The 23,473-nt window shown below is 39.8% G+C and overlaps 1 long non-coding RNA gene across 1 annotated transcript; it reads left to right on the forward strand.

The window, feature by feature from the left end:
* Positions 1–1,407: 1,407 nt before the first annotated feature.
* On the forward strand, positions 1,408–21,996 carry LOC135452901 (uncharacterized). The gene is made up of 5 exons (XR_010441727.1): positions 1,408–1,551; positions 2,118–2,223; positions 17,404–17,510; positions 17,977–18,028; positions 21,913–21,996. It is a non-coding gene; the product is annotated as an uncharacterized LOC135452901 (long non-coding RNA).
* The last annotated feature ends 1,477 nt before the right edge of the window (positions 21,997–23,473 follow it).

Below are 23,473 nucleotides of genomic sequence, written 5' to 3' on the forward strand. Positions count from 1 at the left end.
AATTATTTTTGTTTTGCATAATGAGCCTGGCTAAGTAGAAGGTCACCTCAAAGTAGAATTTTTCAAGGATACCAACATTTCCTCATCCTCTACTGTGTGTCAGATAAAATAGCTGGGTCTTGAGATGTCTGCTTCACTAATTGAAGGTCATATTAGCATGAATGGGTCTAGCCTTGGCTGATAGCTACCACTGCAATTTAGCATTGGTTTTCTTATAGAGTAGAAATATGTTTTTTTTACAAGAGTAACCCTTCCTAATGCAATCTCATCAAATGTAATGTAGAATGGTACATTTACATATATCAATAATTTAATCCTTCCCATTTAAAATAATTAGCATAAATGAGTAGAAATAAAATCCAAGTGATAGCAAAGATGTAATGTTATGGGTGCATGTATACAAAATATCACACGACACGGTTCCTGCAGTGAGTTAAGGCTTTGTTGATCTTAAGCAATAAAAAAATCAATTGGATTATAATACACAGCTTCAGTGAGAGTTTCCAGGATCTTAGAAATTAATGCAGTGTTCATGAATATGGAAAAGGTTTCCTTGTGGGAGTCAGAAATGAAGTGACAGTGCAGCAGCTGGCCAACAAATCCGTGTGACTATTGGTACATGGGAATAAATATCACCCACTGCTGCAAGCACAAGTTAAAGATGTGGCATAGACAATCAGTTTTTAAGTTGTCTCCTGTGCAAAAGAACTGTTGACTCAATCAAGAAACACAAAAATAAAATCTATTGCTAAGGCTTTATTGTGGGGCCAGAGCATTCCTTTGAAGCTGCTGCTGCTAGGAGCAGGACATGCGCCTCAATGATTCATTGCCCCTAATCAGGTCAGGTGTTCCTTATAAACCTAAAACCAGCACTTTACCAGATACTTAGGTTTTATTTTAGCATTGAGAAGTACTCTGAGAAAGGAGTATGACTCAGGTTCCTAGCAGCTGTAGTTTCTATTCAAGCAGTGAGAAGTTGGGTGCATCTTCAAAGTATTTAGAGCTAATGGAAAACAGAATCTTTTGAAATTCATCTCAGCTAATAGAACCATGATCCTAAATCAAAGTTCTCTGTAACTGTGCAAATTCTGTCCAGCATAATTGGCAAGAATTGCTGTCCAGGTGTTAAAAATATCAGTCACCTCAGATAAGCTGTTATCAGGTGTGCAAATTGGTTTGCAGATAAAATAGCTCTTGACAGGTCCCAAAATTAAAACTGCCTGGTTTCATGTGGGTTTATTTAGCCCTACTCCACCAGAGACCCCCACCTGAAAGTTTTGCTTTATTGATTTGGGACATAATGGAGAATTAGATTAATGACAGCTGGGGTAGTAGCATTGATATAGCACACTCTGGGAGGGGTTTGTGTCACAAGCTGGATTTCTTGTGAAAACTTGTCATTACAATTGGTATTCTCAATCAAGGGTTTGGGTTTAGGTTTTTTTCTTGCATTTGAATGAGAATAAATTATGACAGTATATTTAGCATTTGTTTAGGGAGAAGGATTTGTGGTTCTACTGGAGAATGCTGAGCAAGGAGATGACTCTGAAGGTATGCCTCTCTATTTTTGAGTAATTGGGTAGCAGGCTCCCAAGGCAATTTGTTTCTTATAGAATCTTCCTTGTGAAACTCTTTGTTGAAATATGTGGATACCTGAGATGTGTCACCCTGAGAAAAATCAACATAGGATTTCCTTCAGTTTAATTTTGTGCACATCAACACATTTCTTGATTAGACTTCAAGCTTTCGAAAAAGATGTCAGTGTTTTCCTGCAGTAAAATTAGGACTTAAATCTTCATCCAGTTGCTTTTCTCACGGCACAGCTCTCTGTGGACAGAAGCAGACAATGTGCACATGCTTTGTTCTCTATCCACATCCCTGGCATATGTTCAGTGACATTCTATAGGCCAAAACATTTGGGCAAGCTCTGGTTTCCTAAATGCTGTCAGGTCAGAAAAATGATTGACCAAGTTCAGGTGGCCTATTTTTCATATTGTTGGGTTTTGGGTTGTTGTTATTGGTTTGTTGTTTTTTTTTTTTTTTTTTAATAATTGGTTAGAACAAGAAAAGCTTCATTACAATCACAATAGATGACAAGCATAAACCTTAATTTACAGCTGTGGGGGAGCACTGTGTTCTGGATTACCTGTCACTGAGAGCAAGCACCTATCACTTCAGCATTACAACAAAGGAGAAATGGAAGGCTGCCTTCTCTGCTCCCAGGTACTGTTCTGTTCTGCAGTGTCATGGTGAAATATTAATTACCTTTATCAGAACAGGATTAAACGTGGAACGAATGATTAATTATTTGACACTGGGATAGATTAAAGTTTTGTTCAGGGTTTATGTATTCATTAATTACTTGTTAAATCAAAGAGAGGAGGAGCAGTCTTTTCAGCTGCATTAGTGCAGTGATTTGTGCAATTTATTTGGTATTTGAAGGTGCTTTCTGTAACAAAGTAATTGTCATGATAATATATTCTACTTAGTGTGTAGTGCAGAGTTTACTTCCTTGCAGGTCTTAGCCTTTTACTTTCTTCTTGTATGATGTTTTGAAAGGTCATTGACATAAGGGTTAATGTAACACATCCTTGGTGAATTTTTGCTATCAGAGCAGAAGCAGTTGGCTCATGCTCCCAGCAAAAGGACCTGCTACCAAAACAGCAGGTGAGAGTGAGCCTGGATGGCTCCTTGCCCAGTGCCCCACTGGTGTGGTCATCCTGTGCCACAGTGTTGTCATACAGGTTGTGTGAATTCTTTACCAGGATGTGGCAGCAGGAGGCTCATATTCATAACTGTGTCTAGAACGTGTATCTTAGAGTTTTTCTGAGCTGACAAGATTTTCCAAGCAAATCCTTAGGAAGGTTCCACTTTCATATTGATGGTGCTCTCTGCCTGACCATAGTGCCTTGTGGTATTTTCACTTAATTTTTATTGGGGTGATGTCAAGATTGACTAGTTACTGCTGGGACTGCTTGCCTTTGATAGCACTTTATGCATACAGGTGCATTGACTGAAGGTTTCTAAAGAGGTTCGGCTTTGCCCTGTCCTGCCTCCCTGAGCAGGAGGTGGCCACACTGTTCTTCCTCACTGCTGATATTAAATAGCTGTTGTGTTGTCCTCAACTGGGAGAGAGGGGGAATTTGTAGCCATATGTGCCATTCAACCCTTCGCTGATACTTTGTGAATGACAGAAGGCATCATGTGCATGCATTTGATTTCTTTGTATAAGGAATTCCTCCTTTCTCCTCAAAGGACCTGTTTTCGTGATATTCAGTATTTAAAAAATGGAAGCAGGGCAAGGTTTCCCCTATGTGACTGAAGATTTACTAATATAGCCAGGTAAATATTTATCCTTCAGCTCTTTGTTTTCTCTGTTCACACTGCACATTGAGAGCACAGAATCACAAGATGTAGTGTCTGAGTGTTGATAAGAAGTGCAGAGGTTGATTAAGACCAGATTCTGACTGGGTCTATATGGATGTTACCATGTGAAGAGAAGATAACATTACTGGCCAGAAGCCCAGGTACTTCTAGAAATGAAAAATGGAGAAAAAGACTGAAAACATGTGAACACATTTGATAAGATCACACTCCCCCAAACCCCACCCCCTGCCCTGCCCCAGAGAGCTCAGCTGGTTTGGGCATTGCAAGGCTGCAACTGCAGTGACATGTTTATGGCTTTAGGAAAGCCCTAAAATTCCAGGCCTTGAGAGAAAACATAACCAATGTAGCACTGCTGAGAGATGCCAAAGAAGGTGTCACACTGAAGATGAGATACACCACACTGGATCAATAAATAGCCCTCTGACCAACTGGAAACTGGTGCTGATTCTAATTTCTGCCTCATTTAAATAAACCCTTCAGTATCAGAGATCAAGTTGTGTGTCCCAGTGGTGCTGTGGTGCAAAGGGATATTCACTAGCCTAAATGTAGGGGACATTTTGGGGCAACATGCCTTTTCTGCAAAGCATTTTCCAGATTTTAGAGGCTGCTGGATTTGTGATTTGTCATATTTATTAGTCAATTCCCATTCCTCACCGTCATAATTAAAAATGACACCACCAGTTTTTGTATCCTGGACTGTGTTTTATTGGTCTTAGTAATAATGTTCTTTATTTTTAAGTTGAGAGTGTTTTGTTTATGTTCTCTATCCACCAGGGAAAATATACTTCTGCTATTGCTGCAATGCACAAGGGACAGTTAAATCTAATAACTTAATCTAGACTTCTAGAAACAAAATTAAATTTTCAAATAAAGGCAAACTGACAGCTAAGGCATAAATCTTTTATTTAAAATAGAAAATAACTCTGTTCAAATGCAATCAGAGAAGACAGATGTAGGTAAAAAACAAGTAGAGAGAGGATATATGGTGCATAAATTTGCTATGTCTGTGTGATAGATCAAACAAGGTGACCTTAAAAATGTTGCTAAAACATCAGCTAAAATAGGAAATTTGCATATATTTAAATACTGCTTGTTAATGAAAGATGGACTGGAAAGAATGTTAGTAGTGAGAGGAAAATATAGCATGGGTGTAGTGTGCAACAGAAAGGTCACATTACCTATCAGTGGCTGAAACCTAAATATTTACTAGTTTGAAGCTGGCAGGAAGTACTAGAAATAAGAAATATTATCTTCCAGTACTTAATTTATCTTCTTAGATAAAATATTTAGCTGATAAAAAAAAGATCTTGAGTCAGCAAAGTTCCTAATTAACCAAATGCTAAAAGTCAGCCATCCTCTTAGATCCAAATTACCTTAATGGGACTACTCACAGATGCAGTTTTACTAGAGACAAGGGCAGGCCCCTGTGATGAAGCATGTTATCAAGATCTCAGAGGTTGCTATGAAATTTTATCTACCTTTGCATTGGTAAAAAGAGATGTTTATACTCAGATTTCTCAAGTGTATTTCATTCTCTTTTCTTGGGTGCAATTCTGTGGAAGAAGCTTGAGTTTCTTTAAGTGTGAGATCAGATTGCTGCCTGGGAGATAGCATTTATTTCCAACTCAGAAGAGAAAATGTAGCTCATCAAGAGGCCCTGATATTAAATCATGAGGAGCTCTTTTGTGTAAATAGTCTTGGACAAAAAGCTGGCTGGGGTTTCTTCATTCCTGCTGCATTCTTTCCTGGAAACCTTTTCGTCTGTCCCCCTGCCCTCAGAGCAGCAGGTGAGCCATGCTGCTGGCCTAGGATGTGTTTGGACTCAGGTCTAAACTCATTCTGCCCAGGTGTCTGCAGTGAGCCTCATCTGCAGCTTTTTCACCACATCCTCACAATGGGAATTCTCCAGCTACGTAAGGAACGGCATTGGCACCTCTTGTTCAGCTCCACTGCCCTTAAAGAGTTTGAGACTGGCTTGTCCATCTGGTCATCCCTAGAAGTACATTGCAATTATCTCCAGCTTCTTAATAAATCTGGGTTTTCTAGAGATTTCCACTGTAATTGGATCAGTCGTTAATGTAGCCCAGATTTCCCACTGTATTCTGCTGAGATTACATCTGTTCCCATACAGTGACCCAGTTAGAGCCAAGACACCTGTGTGACTGTGACAAAGGAAACCCATTTTTAAAATGTTATAAATATTTTGATGTACAATATCATAATAAAAGATATTTAGTTAGTGCAGGCAGCATCACCCAGGGCCTGGAAACAGCAGATGGATGTGCCAGTGGCTTCCCAGCACTCCAGACATGGAGACTGATAGGCACAGGGGATTTATCCTTTCAATTTCCTTGTTTGATGTTTTCTATCTGTTGTTTTGCTAGCTCATTAATGTTCTTTTGTGTAGGTTTTATGAATTATTTGCTTTTAAAGTCGAATAATTCTGAAAGGTCTTTTTTTGTATTCATTGCTAGGAAGAGTGTAAGTCATTGATTAGTGACAAATGCCATCTTTTGAGAAGTTCTCTTAATCTTTGGGATGTCTGTTTTGAAGGTCACTTCCATTTATTAAAGAATTGCAACTGTACACCTGAATATTTCATGAATTGCCAGTATTGTTTCTGGCCTTTGCAATACTTCTGCCTAGGGAAGGAGACAGATAACAAAGATTTTTAACATGTTACCCAGAAAGCTACATACTGACCTAATATTATGTTGTCGTTGGTCAAGTTGGATTGTTTCTGTCACATTTCTGTTACATAAAGCAGGACAAATCAAAGTCTGAGGTGGTGCATATAACGGGAATCCTGTCCTCACACTGAGTGTTGGTTATGTGAGCCTGTTCCAGTAGTAGCATAAACCTCTGCTAACAGCTGGGGTGAAAATACAAAACCAGACAGCAATAGAAAATAGCCAGAAGGGCTTGCAATAAAATTGTGCAGATTAATCACAGGATTCCCTTTAATGAGTGGCATGCCATAGATCTGGGGCCTTTTTCTTTGGCCTCAGTTGCTGAGGAATGTCGTTCTCTCTACAAGGCAGGATTTGGTGCATCATAAAAAGAACAAGGCTCTCACTTTTTCCTGATGAGGACTCTTGCTGCCCATGGCAGGGGCCTGTCCTTCAATAAAAAGGTCTAAGACTCAGTGTCCACTGGTGATTTGTGTTTAGGTGTGTTCCATTTGTACTGTCTCACCTCATGGGCAAGGGCTGTCGAAGACAACCCCTTCTCACTGTGGGTTTATTAAATCCAGGTCATCTAGAAAAGATTTGATCTGTGAAAAAAACTTTTCTATGTGTTGTTATAATAAAACATGTATTGGTAGGAGTCATTTTAGAAATGCTGCTTTCAGGACTGCATTAGTGCAAAATTTTAAATTTACTCTATACTCTGAGCACTCTGGAAACTCAGCTTCCAGGATAACTTGAACTTTATTCATATACCGTTTTCTTCAAACTTGAAAATTTTGGCTGCCTTGTAGACAAATTTAGGTTATAGAATCATTAGAGCTTGCTCATTTAGGGAAATTAGGTTTATTTGTTTGCAAGAGGCCTGTTCAAAAAATGATACACTGTTCCATTGTGTTCTTTCCTATGGATTAGCCACAGTAGAGTATGTGTATTGGGGCAGCAAAATACAAGGAGACAATTAGCTTTTCTACCAGAGACTAGTTTTGTTAACATTCCCTTGATTTGACAGCTGGAATAGATGAATGTCATTACTGACCTTTTCAGTTTTACAGCTTCTTCACTTTCATAATTCCAACTCCTGCAGCTGCAGCATGGAAATGAACCTTAATAATGTTCCCCAAACTCTTGAAAATACATTACTTACCAGTTACATTTTACAATACTCTAAACAGTCAGAACCTTTCATATCAATGCTTTTGAAACCATAGACTAAATGCAATTAGCATTAGCAATTATACGGTAGAAATTTCTTGACTGCTTTTGTGGAGCAGATCTGGATAATCAGGCATTATGTATCCACATTTCAATGTGATGGAAAAATGAACATTTTCAATGATGATAGAAAAAGATTTTCCTGAGTTTTAATTATTGCTGGAAGATATTCTTTAGGTTCTGCCATTAATGCTTTTCATTTAATGTTATAGGGTCAAATACTGCTCACTTTAGCAATGTGAATAATTCTACTGAAGCTAATATAAGTAACTATGAAGAGAAAAACCAGTTATAGAATGTAAATTGCAAGGTGCAATTGTGTAAGCTAAGGTGTCCCACTGAAATCAAAGTAATGACAAGATGCTGTTCTAGATGAGACTGATGTTGTTCTTAGAGCAGTTAATCACAGTCTGCATTTATTTTAATAAAGTACTAGTTAAAAAAGTGGGTTAGAAGGGATTCCATAACTATGGAGAATGTGAGGTTAAGTAACTTAAAACTGTTTATGGGAGGTGGTGGTGTTTGCTTTATATACAAAGTAAGACTAGTCCAGATTTGACTATCCAGATCTGATAAAACTGTAGGACTCATAAATGGAAAGCAAGGTGGGATTGTACAGAATAGCAAACTTAGCCTTAGAAACAGGAATTCAAATTGTTAGTGATGTTACTTGGTGGGCTCAGGGGGTGACTGTGGGGCTTACAGAGGAGCTCACCAGCAATAACCTTTTGCTCTTAATCCTGCCACACAGCCTGGTTAAATCCACAGTGTATTAACCACCTTTTAACATGTTTTTACAGTCCTTTTGAAAGGCTTTTTTCCCAAGCTCTTATGTAGCTAATGGGTTGAGTCTCTTCTGGGAGTTCAAATATCCTAATGAGATTAACTCATTAAATAACTGCCCATGAATTCATTCTGATACTCTCTTTTACTTGTGCCACTGGAAGGGAGAGCTGTCTGAAAATGTTAGCACTGTTTGGAGACGATTTCTCTTTGAATCTTTTTAGTCTGTCACATTTCCCACCCTAGATAAGTCAGCATCCTTTCCCCATCACACAAATGGATTGGTCGATGTGTAACAGTCTTCCTCCCTTCAGGTCGGTCAGGCAAAGGTGACAGGTTCTGCCCTGACATTGCCTCCTTCCTTAAGGAATAAGACTTAAATCTCCCTGTGACTAATTAGTTGTCTCTCAAAGGATGGATTTTGGGGCTGACACAAACAGAATAGCATTGTTGCCTTCCACAGATCCCAAGAAGGAAAAAACAAAGGGACTTCGCCTCAAATTTTACAAATTAGCAACATCCCCTCCCCCCCAAAGAAAAAATACAACCAACTCCCAAATAAAATATACATGTTCATATTATGAAACAGCAAACACCACAGCAGAAAACACAGAACAGCACTGAACCTGCATACTGGTGTCAGGTGGCAGGAGGCATTGCCTCCTTCTAACAGAGGCAGTCCAAGTCTCATTTCTGCTGCCTTATTTATGTCCCAGTGGTCAGGAGAAGTTTATGAGTGAGTGGCTCTTTGGGGCAAGGCCAGAAAGGAGCTTTGTTTTGGAATGCCTCCTGCAGGGAGCAGACGAGCCTTGGCTTGGGAAGAGGTGGCAGAGGTGCCAGGAAGGAGTCCAGCAGCGAGATCTGGTTTGGCTGTGGAGTTATGCTGGTTGCTCCAGTTTCAAGAAACAAATGTTCTGTCCCTGGACAAAGGACTGAGTAGTGCCAAGGCTGTGAGATTCCTTTGAGGAGCTGGCTGGCTGCTTGGGTTGCTGGCACACTTTAACGAGCCTGGGAGTTTCCCAGCACGGCTCTCAAGGAGGGCTCCAGAGAAACAAGGAGCTGCTGCAGTGACCTTGCACGTCCACATGCGCATGAGTGCTTTCAGGAGCAGCCTTTGGGAAAATAGCCAAGCAAAGCTCTAATTTGAGAAATCCCCACAGCACAACCAGCACACAGCCCCACTGTTTAAGGCATGGTCTGAAGAAGTTTGATCTTTCTGTCTGGTTAATGAGCCCACACTTGAAAATGAGACGTGTTTTTGTGATGCCTGATTAAGACCATACTGTTATTGTGATGACACTAGTGTAAAACCAATAATTTCATTTATAGTTCTTAAGGATATAAAACAGAATTACATGCAATGTTTAAAAGACAGACGGTATTTTTCTTACAGGCTATGTTGCTCAGGTGTTTGCCTACACACAGTCTTTCTGCTTGTTTCTAAATAAAGCTCTGCTTTCTTCATAGTCATCTGTCCAGGAAACTTGAAGGGTGCTCTGTTTGCTCCAGTGATGAAATCTGTTAACTCAGAAGTTTGATTAATATTTAAAGTAAGACATCACATTGATGCTGATTTAAAAGTGAATGTACACAGTTATCTCCTGTGCTTTTCACAGATATCAATGATGACAGATTTCAATACCACATTCAGAATTACTTTGGGAAAGGATGTGCTGAGCCCAGGATGCAGTCCATGGTGTGAGGTGTGCTCTGGAAATGCAAAATAACAACAGCTTGTGTTAGTAGCATAAAGCATTGATTACATGTGCTTTGATGTGAAGAGCCACACCACTGCCTGAACTTGGAGCAGCTGTCAGGGACTGAGTCACCATGTGATGTTTTTAGTCAAGCAGTTTCTGAATCATGAGCCTATAATTGCTTCAGATTCCTGTTATTGATCTCTTATGTCAAAATAATTGAACTTTATGGCTGACTTCTGATGCTTATTGAGAAATCATATAATTACTTCCAACTAGCTGGGAGTCAATCACAGTTGAGTACATATCACTATTAAGAGTGCTTGATATATACATTTTCTTCCAAATAAAACCAAGACCTACAATATATTAATAAATCTAGCAGTCTGCATGTGTGGTCCTAAGTTACATAATTACATCACACAATATTTGTAGTACCTGGAATATCTGTTATGTGCTTGCATATAAAATATACCAGCTGCAGTCCCAGCCCTCCAAGCTCTGGGCCTCTGTGCCTGCAGAGCCTGGCAGGGTCTGCATGGATGCAGCAGCTGGACACACAGAGCACAGCTCGAGGTCTTGCTGGCCCAGCAAATTCTGGGAAATGCTGGGAGCCAGCACATTTTATTGTGCTGAGGCTGGTGGGGACATGTCCTATAAAACACAAAAAACCTCTTCTCTTTCCATTTGAAGTTCACACCAATCTGGAAAATCCTGTATATCACTTTCTCTTTTTAGCTTTGCCTTTGCTCCTTTGCTTATACCAATAAACTGTCTGGAGTCTTATTTACAAACCCTTGTATCCAGCACACAAACATCCTTGTCCTCCTTCAGAGTAGACATAAATGCACAGTCTCTTCTTCAAAAAGCTCATACTCCTACATTTCCACAAAAACCTATCATTTTTGTTGACTACAGGGTGGTGACAAATAAACAGTTGCAATCCTTTTCAACAGGCAGCTTAAAAAAGCTCCCCAAAAAGCTGAGACTCTTTTCTAGAATTATTTAAAGCTGAGAATTTTTGCACCCCACTGCTGGTGGGGAATAGACTCTATACACACACAGAACAGGAAAGAGACTTAGGAGATAAAAGATGTTTTACTTGAAGGTAATGAAGACTTCATGTGGCCTCATTGAATAGCGTTATCCCTCAATTTTTAGATCAAATCTTACCTAAAAAGCCCATTAGCTTTACTGAGTCTTCTTTCCCATGTAATCACTGTGCTGCTAGTACAGGTTTTATTCACATCTGCATTTCTTTAAGTATTGTTTTACTAATTCTCTTTCCTTAAGAGGAATGAAGCAATAATCAGCCAGTACATTTAGTACCTACTCACATTAATATCTAGACAATGCAGTGATTTGGAATTCTTTACACCTTTTTGCAGGTTTTTCATTATATTTCTTAGTGTCTTGAGGATGCCTTTCCTCATGACATTTCACAATAAACCTTTGCAAAATGAATAGCTTTCCTTATGAAATCAATGATATTCCCTCTAAACTTCAGGGGCAATGTCAAAGAAAAGCTACTATAATTGCTAATGCTGAGTAGTTTTTTATGACCAAACTCTGCTTTCCAGATGTCACAGCAATACAGTCATCACCTTCCTCAGCACTTTTGCCCTCCCTTGTCACTACAGCTCTCTCAAGAAAGTGATTGTCAGCCATGTCTTTTTCTGTTGTTATGTCTTTACTCTGTTTTCTGCTTGAATTAAGCCTTAAAGCTACCCTTTTAAGCAGAAATGGAGATTATACCTGTGACTCTGCTTTGCAGGAACCTCTGCCCCCTGCCTCACCTAAATCATGCTATAAGGATGAATTTAAATTCTGAAGGGAAAAAAAGTAGTTATTAAGAACTTGATGTATCAGTTTTAATTCCTTTTTCTTGTTTCTGAAGATCTGCCATGCAGACACTGAATACTGCCTCTGACCAGTCCACTCTTCTGAGTACTATCTCAGGTGTTAGAGATGCTCATTTGAGGTAGAGTCCACAGTAGCACTGTTAAGGAGCCAAATCCAGTGTGTTTATTAGCACACTGGGGTGCTTGCTGCATGCCCTGGCTGGCCCCAGGTGTGGCACTGCTCAGTTTGGTCCTGCCTGGCACAGGGACCCTGGGACACAGGGACTGTCTGCACAGAGGCCTTCCCACGACTGCTGTGTCAGCTGTGGACATGTAAGTTCCTGATCAAAAATAAATTAGGCACATTTTTCTCTTAAAGGGGACCTTTGATCTTATGTGTTTATGTATTCCAGCAACAGAGGGAATGCAAACTAATAGGCTTGGTAAAAGCCTTAGGAAGTCAGCAGCTGTTCATTAAATCAGATACTGCGGCTGTTCCACTTCTCAACATCTTTCCAAGGTGCAAAACTGCATCAGCTTGTTCTCTCTCAGAGAGACATGGTTTCTCCCACTTCCATTTTATAAGGTTCACAAGACAGTGCAATTGAAATCCTAACAGTTTTTCAGCATCTTGGTACTGTCTTGATTATGAACAGTTTAATGTGTCTTCCTATTTTTAGTGCATAAATAGACATCTGAGTCATTAATTTGTTTGCCTTCTTTGAGGCCATTGAAATGTGGAAAAGATGAGTTAGCTGCCCCTGGCTACAGTGGGGGCTATAATGGACATGGTGACAGGCAGACTTGCAGCAGGATCATGATGCCAGGCATTACAACTACTGTTCACTCAGGGAAGTTACTTAGACTTCTTTAAATAACAGCTGTAAACAATTCTTTAAAGCCTGTGTTTGGATGGTTGCATTTTTGTCATAACCAGGGTACCATACCATTGGTTTTCCTGATGCTCTGTTTCACTTCAAGCTTACAATTGTCTTATCTCATTTCCTGCCTTAATTGCTTTAAATGTACTGACAAGCACAACTGACCAATTATTAGTACTTTTTCTCATCTTGTCTCATTTGTTATCCATGATGCTCTTCCATGTTGTAATTACTCTTCAATTTTTCATGACTCAAAATAGGAGGTGTACATAATGAATATAAATAGCAAATTGATTAAATGTAACATGCATTGTAGCACCAGTGAGATTGTCATTTGTTATTAATGAGAAAGATTTGTCAGGTTCTTGTGAATAGGCTTGTGATGCACAGCAATCCAAACCTAACAGTGCAAGGCTGTGACCGACTTTCTGCAGTGTTATTGTGATCCAACACAAAAGGAAGCTGTGCATGATTTTCAATATGGATTTGTATTCCTCTGGTTTGGTGCCATATTAACTCTTTGGGCTTTAATAGCAAAACATGCAGCTCAGGTTAACTGGGAATATTCCAATAAATGGTGTGTCATTGTAAGGCACCAAATTTCAAAGCCTGAGTCCTTCTGTAGCAGTTAAAATACTGACTTTTACAATGCTGAAATTACATGAGGCCCTGGTCTGCACTGCTGTCCAGCACCACAGTAGTCAGGCAGCTCATGCAAGAAATTCAGGAGCCTGTTCAGATCTCTGTGCCAGATTAACCAGGCACACAAATACTTGAGTTTGCATCCTTACCAAGGCACCAGCCAGCAGGCACTGCCCTGCTCCAGAGCTGCGTTCTGCTGCTCCAACTGCTTCATTGTACAGAGATAAATAACCATTGAGAGCTGCTCTTCTACGAATGACAGGGAAGTTCTCCTATTGGAGTTGGTGGCTGTGAGAGGTCTCTTCCATATCAATTTCTGACAAGAAGTTTATTTGATAGCCAAAATTTTGTTCAGGGGAATGAGGAAGGTTTTCTTCATTGTATTGCAGTGAAACAGACAGAAAGACTTAAAAATGAAAATGGCCATGCAGGAAATTACTTCCAAACCTTGAGCCTTAAGCTTTGAAATCCAAACAGCTGAATCCTTGTCCCCTCCATGAAACTCCCTAATTTCACTCTGGATTAACAAAGATTTGGTGTTTTTCAGAGTCAGAGCCTTGATAGTACTTTAGTTCTTTGCTGATGTGCATTGCTTTTGCTGCATTAATTTAAAAAATATTTGCACCAGGTGAAGATGTGACTGATGGTCAGTTTTTCCAGCCATGGACCATACTCAGTTAAGAACAACAAAAAGTGGTTTTTCATCCAAATTACAGTGTGAACATCAGTATTATTTACCTGAATCTAACAAATTAACTGAAGATTAAACCTTTTTATTTAATTATTTCCGCTTCTGCTTTCGTAAGTCAACATGGGGACTTAATTAGCATTATTTTAAAACAAAATTTTGATCACAAAGCCTTTGAAGAACTAAATAAAAATGCTATCCAGTTGTTATGCACCACAAGAAGAAAAGCATCTCTGAAATTTACTCTGAAATTAGAAACTTTAATCTGCATAATTTATACACTGGGTATTCATAAAAAGGACTACAATTGAAACTCACCTGTCATCAAAAGTAAAAGGATGGAAACAATAGCTAAGACTGAGGCAGGGAAATGGTATTATGGATGTTATTTCCTAAATATTTGCTAAGAAATGATTTCTACCAGTTACTGAGGAAATTAAGGGAAAGTGACAAAGCAACAATCATTTCCAAGTAATAGTTCTTTTTTCTTTTCATTATCTGAGCTGTCTGCCCTCAGATCTGCTGCATTGTTCAGCTTTAAAAACATTTCCTGCTGTAATAGCCAAGGCAGGGACTGTCCAGCCAGGCAGGGAGGAGGGCTGGGCTCCTGCAGGGCAGCTCCCCCAGGCTGGCTCTGCCTCCAGCCCTGGCTGTGCCCCGCTGGGCAGGGCTCAGAGCCTGATTAAACCAGTCAGAACTGGGGTACAATTTTAACAAATTAAGATAGACTTCCCTCATTCTGCTTACATTTTTTTCCCTGCCTCTTCACCCCCCAGAGGGACTAGATTGCTTTTTGTTGCCTTTGGAAACACTTTTGGCTCTTCAGGGTTTTTGCTCTTTGCCCTGCTCCTGGCAGAGGTTATCCTAGTTTCATCTCCAGAAGGGATCTCATTGCTAAACAAGAGTCCTGGGCAGGATTTACACCCTTCCTCTGGAAACACCAGAAGCTTGTGTCAATTTCTGCTCTTTCATATTCCTGTCAGCTTGTCAGGGACTATCATTCATAAAAAATTTAACAGAGGAAACCTGACAGGATTGGTCTCTTGGTGCTACAACAAAATAAATATTTAATAATGACATGATGATACATTTCCACTAAACAGCTGACATTCTGCACTTCAGCACAATGGGCTAATAGTTCTCTTTATGACTGTGCTCCCAGTAAAGTACTTATGCAACAGGTTGATGGACCAAAGCCCAGTGAACAATGCAGAGGCAACATCTTACAAGTGAAGGGGCAGAGATCCCCAGTGATTTTGTCATATTTCAATGCTCTTGGCTCAGAATTTTTAGGTATGCTTGCCCACATCCACTGTTCATCCAAGGCTGTGCCATCCACTTGCTGGAACTACAACATCATGTCTCCAGACCTTGCAGTGATTCCAGGTGCTTGTTCCAGATGTGTTATTAACAGTTTAGTGACAGCTGTAGCCATACTCTTCAATAAGTTGTTTTTTAATTCTGAATTCTAAATTTTGAAATTTATCCTGTTACTACTGAAGTCCATGAATTTTTCCTCTGACAGCTTGGGGCACTGTGTGGAGCAGCAAATTATCAAGCTTTACTAGCCTTTCTCTTCCATTTATTAACTTTTTCTCATGTATAAAGTTATGTGGGATGGTTCTACTTGAGGGAGAAACAAGATATTTTTGCCTTTAAAAATGTACCTTTTTGATGTACCTATCTAATTAGTTTTCTCTAGCCTTCCAAAGTATTTCTTGAACATTACCATTGGAAACTGGACTTGGTTCATAACTGGAAAATTATTTTAAAATATTTTTCTTCTCCTGGCCCTTTCCCCTGTGTTTGAAATGATGTAAATAACAAAAGCCAGCCTACAATATTTAACAGTCTGATCAAATTTAATGCTTCTTCACTATTTGTACTTTAACTTCTTTGTTCAATTACTCATGACACCATACAGACTGACCAGTTTGAGGTAGGTTAGAGCACAGTGGTTTTTTGTCCAATTAAATCCAGCTCTTCTCTGCACCCATGACTGAAAAATCTGTCCCTCAGTCAAGTGGGGGTGAAGGCCAGGCAGCGTGAGCAGCACAGAGTTCTCAGTCCCACCTGTGGTGATACTGCACTGGTTCAGCCTGAAAAAAGCAGATGGTACAGAGTATGGGTAGGTTGATAGACCTGACACAAGACCTGCTAAATTCTCCCTCTGAGCTACTTTCAAATGTGGGGTCTCCAAGCTGAGCTTGAGCTAGCCCTGCACCTGATATATGTGCAAACATAAGGAATCCTTCCCTGCCTTTCTTTTCAACTCACAGAAATATTCTAATTAGTTATCTCAGGTGGGAGAAGGGAAAGGAATTTGAAGCAGGGCAAGTGTGCAACTGTTGATTTTGCAGTAGTTCTGTCAAAAAATATATTCTACTTTTAATACACACCATTTGGAAAGCAAAGCCCCTTTTAAAATGCTTCAGAACTCATGTCCTTTTTAATTGCCTGGAATTCATGGTGGCTGTGTGAGAAAGCCATAAACATATACAATCATAAAAACACATTTAGACAACCCAAACAGAATCAGTGCCATATTATTTTAGTTTATTATTCCTAGTGGAGTACAGATTGGTCTTCCTACTTTGATATTTATTTATACCAAGGAACTACAAGAACATAAATGCCACTCTTGGGATAATCCTAATGCTGGGGCCGAACAGAATACACATTGCATCTGTCTCATTTGCAGTAAAATGAAGGAGTGTTTAGGTGTAATCCTGCTAATGAAGGACAAAGTTGAAGGTCAAATGTAGCCTTCAGAATGAATGTGTCACTGTGAAGCTGAGAGAACCGTAATTCTGCATTAAAAAGTTTTCTTAAAATATCAAATAACTAAGATCCCAAAAAAGAAAATGCTCTTTGGTTTTATTATTCTCTCTTCTTTGAGGATTGTGTTCAAAATTTAAGTGCTCATATGAAAAATTAATGATGGGTTTTTGCTAGACAGAAAGCCTTTTTATTTTGCACATGATTAACAAAGAAAACTCAATGCAAAAGTGAGATGATCAGCAGGGGGTGGTTCTTTCAGAGTCCAGCTCACAGCTTCACACCATAACATTTATTGACATGGGAAAATACCCACTTTTATCCAAAGACAGTTAAACACATAGGATATGTGCAAGGCTGTACGTCCTGAATAACAAGGAACAGATTCTCCACAAAGGAAAATGTCAAGCAAAATAAACAAACAGCCTAGCAGCAGGCTGGCCCTGCTGCCTCTGGGCTGCTCTGAGCCTACTGCAGAGCCCAGTGCAGCGTTAGTCTTTTGCTGGTTATTGTCAGGAAGTAGATCATGGGCTGCAAGGCTGCAGGGTGACTTCAGACAGTCTGCCTGCAGCACAAGAGAAGCCAAGGACGTGTAGGCAGGGAGGAATATAAAGCAGAGCTGCTCTCTGCTCACAGGCTGGTTTGATTTCATGTTCCTCACCTACAAAGTTCTCATTTTGAGGGGGGGGGGTCTGGGTACTTTTCCCACAGGTCTTTTCCAGCAGTGTAAAATCACAGAGTAAGCTCACATGAGCTTGTGCAACTGAAAAATTTAACCCTGTCATTTCTCTGCCCACCCCTCAGTTTTTGTAACTTCTTGTTTTGATCTAGTCAGCCAACTCTGTGCATTTTCTGGAATTCAGATGGGCCATCTGCTACCCACACATTCAAGAAGAAAGCCACACAAAAAGGTATGACTTTTGCAAATTGTAATGGAATTATAATGAGTCTTACTTATTACAAGCTTAAGAAAAGACTGACATCTGTTACTAGTGTGAATTTATGATTTGTCCCTAAATAGAGGAGACTTTTATAAATAACTGTTAAATATAACAATACACTGCAAAGAGCTGAGTGGGCTTAAAAATCTCAGGCCAGACTTGGTGTTTTGGTGTCAAACAAGAATGAAGCAAATCACTCTGGACAAACTGGACCGGAAAACTTTCTTTTCTTCTTATACTAAAAAATGGAGAATGGCATTCACTCCCTCTCTCCCACCCACCAAATACCATTATGAGCTACAAGCTCTATTTGCATGTAGGTTCCAAGAGGATTTTTGAAAACACTATGATAAGTACTCATTAAAGATACAGAAATCTTAAACAACACAAGTCTTTCATGTAGAAACTTGTTTTCCTTAAAACTATGTTCCCATAGGCAGCAAGGATGATGTTTTCCCATGCAAGCTGAAGTGACTCTCACTTTTGAGGTAAGGAAACCTGAAGAATGTTTAAGTTGGTAAGAACTGACCTTCTGCAGGAGGACACAAGGCAGAGTGTCTAAGTTACATTTCTAAGTGATATGGAATCAGTTGCACTGCATAGAAAAAGCCAAAACCATAAGTACAGCACCTGATAATAGCAGTTATGAGCCTTTCCAAAAGATTTCATTCTTTGTCTGATTTAGTTGTAATTTGTTTGTTTGAAGACCTCTTTTGAAGTTATCTATGGAAGTGGCATGAGGTGCAGTGACTGGTGTACAATTATAGAACCAGGTTGGCAGCATGATTGAACTGGCTAGCTGCCATTTTCACAGCAACTGGTTTTTTTCTTGAGGATTTTTAGATCAGTTCCCTGCAGGAACAGATTGAGTGGAGTTTTTATATTGTTATTATGGCTGTTTTGATATTGCAGTAATGATTTTTTGATATTTGATAATAAAGCCTTGGGATAATAGCAGTGGAAGCCTCAGCATAGCTTTCATAATCTATTGATTTTGTGGCTTTTTTCAGGGTGATTTTTTTTCTTTGTTATCATTGGTAGTTTGGTTTTTTAATTATTTTTGTGGGGATTTCTCTCAGTGCTTTTTCATACCACACAGTGCTGCTTCATATAAAGTATATACAAACAATGTGCTTATTTCATCCTGTGTAGTGCTACTAAGCAAATACAAATACAGCCCAGGTTTGGTCCTGCATCACTAAACTCAGTGATAGCTTTATTTCAGCTACATAAAAAGCTGGATTAAACACTATCTGAGAATTTCTGGATGATTTTGATACCATGTGATTATATTCCAGTCTCTTAACTCAAAATTTAGGCAGGCAGTATGTTTTAGGAATGACCATAATTTATATCCCTAAATTATAATCTCTCTAGAACATGAATGGTATCACTGTGTGATCTGCAAAACACTCTGACTATTTTGGCAGGGAAGGCAGAATTTGATGACAGATTTGTAATTACCCCAGTGAAGCACAGAATCAGAGATGTGCCTGTGAGGGAGAGGTGCCCTGTGCTCCTGGAGCCTCCCACTCCTGGGAGCAGCTGGAGCCACCATGCCACCCTCTCCAGCCAAGAAGCTGCTCCTGCCCTGCCTTGTCCAAATTTAGCCTCGTGCTGGTGAGTGGCCAGCCCTGGTTTGTCCATTGCTGCTGCCAAGCAGATGGCACTGGCTGAGTTCTCCTCACCTTTGCTCAGCAAGAGCTCGAATTTGTGTGTCCTTCTGCTCCCCAGCCAACACTGGCCATGAAGCCTTACAGGCATGGATTTATTCTTGAGACTTACAAAGGTTTTTTTTTACTCTGACTGGGGTTGACTGACAGGCTCAAGAGTTCCTGTAAGGCAATATGACAGAAAAATAAGAACAGACAGACAGACAGTAATGGCATGACCCTCATTTCCTTAGGAAACCAGGCTAAAAATGAAAATGTGACCTCATACCCTTTGCTGAGGGCTTCCCCTTTGAAAGCCATGATGAGAAAGATATATCCTGCATCAGAAAGACATGTGGAGATTACTGCAGTCTTGTGACTATATTAAAGGAGTCAAGTAAAAAACTAATTGTGAAAAACTTCTAAGTCCTCCTAAATCACCATTATTATTAAAATTATTAATAACAATATTATTGTATTTACTTTTCAAAGTTAAAAAATGGTGTCATGGTACAGTTACAACCAGGGAGGGATATTTTGGGGACAGAATGCAGAGGATTCCCCTGCCCAAGGGACAGACTGAGGTGAGGGCTGCTGTCCCACACTGGGCTGAAACCATGCAGCAGGTAAAACAACAGAGAAAGCAGGCTGGAGCCACTGTTCCTTCCCTAGGTGAGGGATGCAGAGAGGGTCCCATTTTTGCCTCAAGTGACAGAAGAGGTGCGGAGTGAGCTCAGGAGAGCAAAGCTCCATGTCCTACCCAGACTCTCCTCACCTACACATTGGAGTAGCTCACAGGCCATTGTAACCTCTTGGGTGGGTGTTCTGTATCTGCATGACTTTAAAGCTTCATTGAAGCTCTTCAGTCCATCCAGTAGTGACCTTGAGAGATCCTCTCAGATGTGCTGGCAGTTGTGAAGTTGACACATTTCCATACAGGGCACTAAAGCCTTACATACTGGAAAAGTCATCCAGTCTGTTAGAACTTGCATGGAAAAATACAAATATTTCATAAGGACAGATTATTCTCAGGGCATTGATTCCACTTTTTGGTCTGCTGAAAACCTGCTGCTAAACAGACCTCCCTACTGGAGAGGCTGAACAAGGTGGCCATTTCAGACAGAGGCTCTGGGCATTTATTGATTGCACATGAAAACACTAATCATGAAATAGCAAAGATTGAGCATGCTGCTGCCACTACCATTTGCATAAAAAGGTAACACAGTGTTGGGAAGCCAGGACATTGCAGAACATTAAGAGTAGCTGTCCCTCACCACATCCAGCAGGGCAGCAAGTCCCTCAGGCTTCTCATTTTCCAGCACCTAGGAACTGGGACAGCACACACATAATAGTGTCTATATTGTTGTCTATAACAAGTAAGTTACCAAATTTATTTGCCATAATAGATAGACACTAAAAATGAAACTCCTATCTCCAGCAAACCTACTGAGTAATGTTTTCTCTCTTACTGGAAAACAGCATCACTTTGGGAATTTGAAATGGCTAATTGGTTTTCTATTTGATTCTTGTCATCAACTGAACTTAATTCAATTAATTTCAATCAATTTTTAAAATCAAATTTTTGTGAACTCTATTCCTCCTGACATGCTATTTTATCAACTGCAGTTCTCAGCTCCTGGCAGATGGGACTCAACAAGGGATCTCAAGCAGCAGTGGCTCCATGAAGTACTTTAGCCAACAGGGTCCTGAAGCACAGCAGACCCTTAAATGCCAGTTTGGCCTGCTGAGAGAGCAGTGAATTCACTCCACATCTGATGAGAGGATTCAAATGATCAGTTCAGTGGGAGAATCTTTCTGTTGTGGGGATGAAAGGCTCAGGGGACCTCACTCATGCTCAGTGGTCTTGTAATTAAATGTTACACACTTGATGAGCATTGCATTGCAAGCCTCAAGGCTAATTTACAAGCTACCACCAAAATGTCTTATTTGATTTTGCTTGTAAAAATTCTATACAGGCATCATTGCATGTCATTGCAAATGGTTTGTATCAATGATGCTTGGGTGACTCTCAAAATTACTAAAAGCTGTACATAATTACTGCTAAAAAGCCCTGTACAGAACCAGTAATGCTTCCTCTACAATAGCTATTTTATGACTAAGATGGCTTTCCTGATGTGACTGACAATGTTAGGAAACATTATGTAGGGTAAACAAGCAGCCTGCCAGCAAATAAAGAATAGCTTTTTGGGGAAACAAAGTACTTTGATTCAATTATAGTATTACATGTATCATTAAAGGGTGTCGCTTTTCTGAGAGGTGCCCATAATTCACAACAGGAAGGCAGGGTTGGAGAAAAGAGAGAAAAATTAAAGTGAATAGGAGCTCATTGCAAGCATGGTGAGAGATATGATGTCAATATGAGGTATTTACTGGCACATTTAAATGCTTTGTGTTGTAAAAGTTGCTTTTTGGTTTGGGACACATGACTCATGGCACTCTTTACTCAAGATGAGGAAAAAGATAAGCTTGTCAAGGCTCTGGGATCCATGTAGCACATATGCCTTTATCAGTTTCATGTTCTGAGGAGGTTATCCCACAAACAGCATTTCCATGCAAGCATATCAGATGGACTTAACTACCTTTTCTTCCAATTCTTTCTTTCTTTAATACTCTTTAATACTGACTTCAAAGCACTGCAATGCCATTTTATTGGAATATATTAATAATAATAAATTACAGTTTCATTCACTGAATTCCAGCTCTTAGAAGAATAAACAACCTTCTGCAGATGCAGAAGAAAGGCAGAGAAATATTAGATGACTTACCCACAGTCTGCAGCAGGTGAGTAAAAGAATTAGATACAGAACCTCTGGCCTTTCTTCCAAATAATCTTGCCTGTGTTTGTGCCACAGTAAAATGATTTTGCATATGTCCTGTCTCAGAAATATGAAAAATATATGCAATATGCAAAGCAGCCAATTGGACTGCCTTTTGGAATATATCATCATTTATGAACAGTGCATCTTGAAACCTAAACAGATTGTGTGCAATTAATTGCAGACTGTCAAAGAGGCTACAGCACTTTACTGCCAATTTGTAAATAAGCCCTAGGATGCAAAAGGACTGAGGCAAGTGAGGTGAGCTCCTGTGGATGGAGGGGAGGCAATGCGCAAATGCAGTGCAACACAATTTTTACACTTCAGCCTTTAAGAATTTTGCTGACCCTGGAAGAAAATGGGATGGTGCAGAGTCATTCAGTGCAGCTAGGTTTCTCTGTAGGTAGATATTTTACATAACCTAAATGAAGAACTCCCAGTTTAATTGAGATGCAAAAATAATAAAGAAGTTACGTGCAGAAAGAAAAATGTACTTCTTATTAAAACCTTGGAAAATACATGTGCATTTTTGTACCTTAAAAATATGCTGAACAATGGTGATGATGATGTGCAAACAAAGCAGATTCCCTTTATGTCCTGATTATGACCCTCAAATGATCTTTGTTATAAATATGCTCATGCTGGTGGCTGGCCAATACCTGACTGGATTCCTTATCCCTTTGTATCACTGCTGTTCCCATCCTACCTCTCATTGTTTCCCTCACAGATTCAATAAATACAATATGTTTGGTGCCACTGCTGATCTGCTGAGCCAGTCAGTGGCCAGCCCACTGACTCAGACTTGGTCTCAGCTTCAAAAGAAAAATGATGATGTCTGTCTTTCTAGGTTTGAACCCCTCTGGTGAGCAGCATCACAAATGTGGTACAGACCTTCAGTAATTACTGAAGCAGCAGTTTGTCACAAGCTGCCTGCAGCACTGATGGACAATCTGCTGGTGGGTATTGTTAGAGGAAGGAATATGTAAGACATGATATTTGTGACAGCCTTCACTTGGATTTTTTGTTTCAGGGGATGAAATGTACCTGTGGAGGCAGTGTTGATGGAGAACTAGGTACCCATATTCGTTAACTATTCTTTCCACCACTGCTGTATTTAATATATATGCAAAAATTACTCCACTGTAAATAAGAATCTGGCCCAAGTGGCAGTGACAATTACATGAAGTGCAATCTGTATCTCCTCAAAAGTTCATCTATATAAGCAGTTTCCAAAACAAGTAGATTTAGCCCTTGAGGAAAAGGAGTTCTCCCTACATTTCCCAGCCACCCCTCACACCAGTCATGGAGGGGGTGGTTGCAATGCTCAGCAAATAAAAAAATCTCCATTCCCCTGGGCCTTGTACCAGGCCAGGAGCTTACTGCAACCTACAGGCACTTCCCTGTGCTCTGTGAACCTGAAAAAACCTGCAATATAGAAGTCCTC

This window comes from Zonotrichia leucophrys, chromosome 11, assembly GCF_028769735.1.
Source record: "Zonotrichia leucophrys gambelii isolate GWCS_2022_RI chromosome 11, RI_Zleu_2.0, whole genome shotgun sequence".
NCBI classification, from domain to species: Eukaryota; Metazoa; Chordata; class Aves; order Passeriformes; family Passerellidae; genus Zonotrichia; species Zonotrichia leucophrys.